At 41.4% G+C, this 6812-nt stretch overlaps 1 protein-coding gene across 1 annotated transcript in view; it reads left to right on the forward strand.

Moving 5' to 3' along the window:
* The window catches only part of fstl5 (follistatin-like 5), a 273902-nt gene that overhangs the window by 59441 nt on the left and 207649 nt on the right, over positions 1 to 6812 (forward strand). The gene's annotated exons all lie outside the window — the stretch shown is intronic.

The following is a 6812-nucleotide window of genomic DNA, read 5'->3' on the forward strand; positions in this document are numbered from 1 at the left end:
CCAAGCCGACACCGCGGGCACACCGGACCCGCCAGAGTCATTCTCATGCATGTTCCCCAACGGGCCAAACACACGGGTGTGATTCCGAATAGCAGCATTGCTGTGACGCTGGGATGCTAGCATTTTGAAAGTAATCAGAATACAGTTACGTGTCTTAAAAAACGGTATTCAGATTACTTTTAGAAGCGTTCTTTCGCGAATGCTTTACGTTGGTTCCATCACACAGACCACACATGGTATGATTCTTGGTTATATCAGTTTGTAGACACAGCTCTTCGAATTTATGGAACATGTGTTTATGTCGAGCATCACTCAGAGGACCAACAGCAAGGACAACGAACATCCAGTTGGGTGCTCGCGTGTTCGAGGACAGAGCGGCGTAACTCGCCATCTTCTGTCATCCTCCATGAATGAAGAAGATCTCACCTACATAACCACAATCATCGAGTCACAAGAGAGTCTCGTGTGAAGTACATTTTGGAATACTTATTGGAATTGAGCATTGTCGAATAATGGTTTATTCCTCACCAGAAATGTAACTATGTATTACCGGGCAGAACTGTGTGCAGTGTGGCACAGCGGTCTATGCTCAAAACACGCTGGATCTGTATGATAGCATTGTATGGATGATCTATGTTGAGGACCTGAACGTCGCACACAGGGGTCTTGGATGCGCGCATATGAGGAAAACGTCGTTTTTAAAACATCACATAGATACGAATAGATAGTAAATCAAGTGAGCATAGGTTTATATTTATAGATAATAGACATTGAAGTACAAGAGATGTAAACCGTTTTTATAAAAACAAGCATTATTTAATGTCGAAAGTTATGACATTTCCATAAGGCAATAAATCAAAGTGAAGGGCTGCTGGGCTCGCTTGCCTTGCTGCTGAATCATGGTCAGGCAAGTCGCTGAACTGTTTTAAAAGTTATTTAACCTCGCGTTTCAGATAAATACAATTGTATAGATATTCAATGTCTATTTTAGGGCGCTTTTTCAAAGATACCAAGGACAGCCTTACAATTCATAACATATTAAGGAAATGGTTTTAAACGGTACAAAATGAATGCAGTTCGGACTGAGTGTTTTCTTATGTGGGGGTCAGATGAAGAGCTTGCCAGAATGACATCAAGTATGTTGTGTTGATCTTGATCAAGCCATTAAAACAAATGTCAAATACGTGTCTCCTGTTCACCAAACATACCCATCTGTTATGGAGAAACTTATAAGCTTCCTAAAAGTATTCTAATAAGTAAATCTGAATACGTTTTAAGACACCGTAAACTGGTATTCCTGATACTTCCAAAATGCTACCCCGAAAGTGTTATTGGATACATTTTGGCCCTTGGTATCAAATGTATTGGTGATCTCTAGGTCTGACGGTTTCCAAGTCCAGTCAGATTGCGATAAGACGGAAGGCCAACGGGTCACTCTGTGTCGGTGGAGGGGTCAACGTGCCCCAATGAGTCATCAACCGCCCCCTAAAAGCAGCAGGCCCCTGCCAGTTAGGTTCTGGACCCGCAACGTCTATTGCCTTTCCGAATGTGGGTGGTCGCCAGCAACCATGGACGTAAATGATCACCTACCAATCAAAGAAAAACAAAATTCAAATTAAGTTGTAAATGTACTCTCCCGGCTGGGGAAGCTGGAAGGTTCGTAACCATGGTGGTCCCGGGATTCCACTACGGATCCAGACCTGCCAACGTACAAAGGAAAAAGGTGCAACACGCAAACAGCACGATCGACCGGTGAGCTGGCCAAGCTTGCAGTCAACGACTCCGCTACAGGAAACCAGACTAGCCGATTCTGGTTCTATCAAAGAGCAAAACTACACTTTCTTCTGGATGGGAAAAGCCAAAGATGAACAACGCACACACGGCGTAGGCTTTGCAGTGTCCAACAAGCTGGCGAAAGAGTTTGACACCCCTGTCTGTGTGTCAGAAAGGATAATTTCCCTGAAGCTCAAGCAATCTGCCAGCCCAATACAATACATATGTAGCCGGTCAAGGGTAAATACTACACACTGGACCTTTAACACATAACATTATATTTTCTGCCAATTGGGGTAACACAGTTGTAACAATAACTAAAGATAAAGATCACTGTTGTGTGGGATTATGGGAGTTGTTATCTGCACTACTATTACTCTCATTGCAGTCAGCTTCTCTAGGTCAGGATGTGTTCATCGTTCAGGATTTATCGGGAGAACAGTTCTCTTAACCGCTTTCACACCAAGTACTTTGCCGTACTTAGTGCCCAGATGGAACTAAGAGCAGATCGCGTTCACACCGGAAGCTCCCTGAGGGAAGATTACGCAAATGAAGCCGCTGACGTCACTTCTTCTTCTTCTGCTTTGGGTTTACAGGCAGGCCGCAAACAACTTCACGGCGTATACCCGAAGTCCCCGGAGTTGGGGACTAGCTTCAGTAGAAGCTGCTGGGACTCCCAGCAGCTTCTACTGAAGCCTTCCGAGTAAATCGCCAGAATGCCGACTCCTCCTCATCTCCACCGCTACCATGTTTTTTTTTGTGTTGCCATAAGTTGTTCTCTCTCCGTTGGTGCGCGGGGCTCATGCTAATAATGCTAATGCCAGCAAATACAATGGCGGCTTCACAAAACTTTTCAGAGTTTTACGGGGCGTGGTTTGCAATTCGCCCAGCCAATCGAAATTGGTACTTTTTTCTCCCCAGGATAGTACCACCTCTCTAGCAGGCACTACAAATGGGGGTAAAAGTTCTCGTAACTAAGTACTCTTTTTGGTGTGAATGCAAAAGTCCAGGCACTATCGGAACTAAACGGGGAAAAAAGTACGGGTAAAAGTAGTCCGGTGTGAACGTTCACACCATAAGTACTTTTCCCCGTACTTTTCCCCTTACTTTTCCCGTTTGGTTCCGATAATGCCTGAAATTTACCCATACTTTTACCCGTACAAACTGACCTCCGATTAAAACGTTAAAACACAGATCAAAGCAGTTTAATGTTAAAACTGTTCCTCCTCCTTCATGTTCACTGCCAATGTTTGCTCTTCCTCGTTTCTCTGACTTATACTTCTGATTAAAATAAAGCAAAAAAAACAAACAACATTAATATTGTACCTAAAAACTGGATAAAAGTAAATGAAGGAAACCCTGGGACACAATATCATTACAGGAGACAAGAGGAAACGCTGACCATACATATATCTATTTCGGTACATTTGAAAATTGCTCTGAAAATCTGGGATAATGTAAGTTTACAATACAAAAAAAACAACATGTAGACAAAGGTGATGTCAATCTTAAATATTTTAACACGGAAATGTAAATCCAGCATAGAGCTTTACATTTCATACTGACTTACATATGGTGACCTATCGTGCAAAAGGCACTTTTGTACCTCTTTTGTACATGAATGTGTCCCCGGTGTTCGAGGGAACTCACCAAGTGTCAGAAAACACAACCCTCTCTATTTTCCTCCATACCCAAATCTCTTAAAAAGGGGCTGCAACGGATCTGATACAGACTGATCCAGATTTGAACACTTCTATGACGTCACAGAAGTGGCGCTACGGCTATTGGGCCAACTCCACCAATCAGGAGGAGACAGCCACGGACATTGGCGTTCGAAAGCGCTGGAGACGCTGTAGTACATATGCCAGGCCTGTAGATGGTGCTGTTCTCACAGAATCAGCCCATGCAAAGACAGTGTTAAATTGAGCGAAATGAGGAATGGCTAAAATGCATGATCTGTTTGGTATTTTGAAAAATAAAAAGTATAAATATGCCTTTTATATAGGTATGGTCCTACACTATATTATTCAAATATAGCATGATAGGTCCACTTTAAGTATAGTTTGATGCTAATACTTTTGTACAAAGATTGGTCATTGCTAAGATAATCAGGGAAACTGTTAAGCAAGGCTTTAAAGCTTTAGTAAGTTGTTGTTCCTGGTGTGAATCTGCAAAACTGGCTGACTTTAAAAGCCCCAGCATGCATGCTCAGCAAAGTGGATACATAACAGTGTACAAATGGAAAAAATCGTTTCTCCTTTGACACTTTGCACTTTATAATAGGAACATGGAGATATACCTGCTAAAGTGCTGAAAAGTTGCTGCGACAGGAAAGTGATGAATGAAGCTTTAAATGTAATTTTAACACTTGATGTGTTTCCCACGCCGTTGCTAAAATTGCATTTGAGGACACTATTCAGAATAATAGAGGTATAAAGGAAATTGTCTATCAAGCAGAACAGGCTCTGATTTTCAAATGATCTGCATGGGAGGCTCATACCCTTTTCCGCTACATCTTTCTATTATATCTGTTTGTTTTGTGGCAGCATAAGAAGAGAAATAAAATAAGCTAATGTGCCCGGGGTGTGACATTGGGTTTTCATAAATGGGTAGCTCGCACTTTAAGGAGGTGAGACAGACGAAAAATAATATTTACTGGTTTGATTTAAAGCATGTGTTTTACCATATTGATAATATCCATGTTATATTCAGTATATCAGAATGATGAAGTCTGATGCACTATTCACGTAATGTGACATAATTAAACAGCAAAGTGAACTTATGCTTGATCATTCGTTTGTACTGCACTCACACTCAGCAGCTGTGCAGTGCAACCAAAATGCATCACTGGGAGTTTCCCAATGTCGAGGAAGGCTGCTCCAGAGCCACTATTTCAAGGATGCTACGTCATCGAGTCCCGCCGAAGGACTGTTCCAATGTCCAGGATACTTGGAATTCTACCGAGGCCGGTGTACTTCGTTGCGGGAAACTTCGAGGCTGCACATGTGTATCCTCCGCGGTCTTAAAATCCCCACAATGCTTTGCGCACGGACCAATTTCCAAAATCTTTGGTGGAAAATGTAAGGCGGGGCCTCTCATATGACGCACACCTGTTAGCCTGTCCCATTCTTCGTTCTCCGAATGAAAGGAAGGATTCTTGCCTCGCTTCTGAAGGAACTGACTCGGAGGGACATGTTCTACCAAGGAAGCCTCCTCGACATTGAGAAACACCCAGAGTTTACTATTAAACTAATTAGAACTTAAGAGGTTTAACAGATGTAGAAACTGGTGGCCTTGCATCTAGGATTCAGGAAATACTTTCAATGTTGAAGCCATAAATAATGACATGTCATTTGTTAGATGCTTTTATTCAAAGCGACTTGCATACATTCAATACTGTGGGCAATCCCCACAGGAGCAATTTGGGGTGAAGTGTCTTGCCCAAGGACACAACGACATACTGACTGTAGTGGGATTCAAATTTGCTATCCCCTGATTCGAAGTCCAGCACACTACCCACTGAGCCACAGCCTCCTTAATAATGTCTCCTCTAACTGCTCACACCATGTTTATGTTACTAACCTTAGAGGAGTCATAATCAGGGAGGGGTTACAACTTGGTACATATGAGGGTTTGCAACATGAGAAACAGGGTGAGGAAGAAGCAAAGTAAAACAATCCCTACTCAATGTTGTTTTTAAACAACATAAAATAATCTTGTGTGTTTAGAAATAGGGTGAATGTATTTAGCTTGTTATTGTGTGAATTGGACGCTTCTATCTGTTGCTGCACCACTTTGATTTAGTTAAACAGTCGTGCTTTAAGGATAAAAGGAATGACAATGATTTGTTCAAGTGCAACTAAATAGCGGAAAAGAGTTATCTATTGTTTGAAGATTAAAACCTGTAACTATTTCCGATATGTGCAGATATCTTTTCTTAACATTTTAAAATGACGCTCCTTTGTTCAGGACTGTTTTTCTTATTGTTGTTTTAGAAGTTATAAGCAATCATGTTGTTGTGAGAAACTTTGCAGACGGCATGATGTGCAAAACAGATGCCTGAGGAAAGCATCGGCTGCGAAAGGAAATATCTTAAAGTATGCCTTATGTTGTTCTGATTTTTGAAACTATATTTTTTCTCCGTCTTGTTTAGAAGTCATGAACTCTTCTACTGTAGTGTGTACATCTCTGCTGTCTACTGAATAAACAAAGTGTTCTCAGTGGACCATATTCAGAATTTGTTCAATTTATATTTGAATCAAGCTGCCTTTTAATTAGAAAGTGGTAAATTGGAGAGTTATCAGCAATAAGTCTGAATAAGCTGACTAGTAATAGCCATGTGGTGGAAGAGTATTTCTGAATTAAGGCTCCATGCATAATTCCAGGAAAATGTATAGCATATTTTAATTATGTATTGCTATTTTCCAGACTTATAACCTACCAAACATGCATGACAGCTGATAGTAAATTACAATGTGTGCATGTGTTTGCACCCAATTATTGCCCAGTGTGTAGCAGGCAGGGGATAATATATACATGTAGTAGCTGTAAGTCGAGCTCCACACTTCTTTTGGTATGCTCGTCCAGTGACCGGCGAAACTCTGCAGAATGAGACAGATAGGGGGGTACGGACAGCGGCGGGGAGCTTGTCAAGACATGATGCATTGTGTACACAGTGGGAAATAGGTAGTCTTCATTTGAAAGTCAATTCCAAAGCTCAGACGTGCTCCAGGGAATTTAAAACCATGAGCCAAAGTTATGATGACAATCGGTGAGGGCCGGGAGTCCAGTGAAAACTTCCAGACTGTTCCTGCCTCCTGTGCTTTTCAGGCAACTAAATACAACTATTTACATAAACTTACTCTCAACACAACAGCTTGTACATACACACTCATACTAGAATTGTCTGTTAAAGTGGAGCTATCATGCTCTATTTGAATAATATAGTGTAGGACCATACCTATATAAGGCATATTTATACTTTTTATTTTTCAAAATACCAAACAGATCATGCATTTTAGCCATTCCTCAAGGCACAC

Source organism: Notothenia coriiceps, unplaced genomic scaffold (genome assembly GCF_000735185.1).
Source record: "Notothenia coriiceps isolate Sejong01 unplaced genomic scaffold, NC01 NC01_scaffold00037246, whole genome shotgun sequence".
NCBI lineage: Eukaryota > Metazoa > Chordata > Actinopteri > Perciformes > Nototheniidae > Notothenia > Notothenia coriiceps.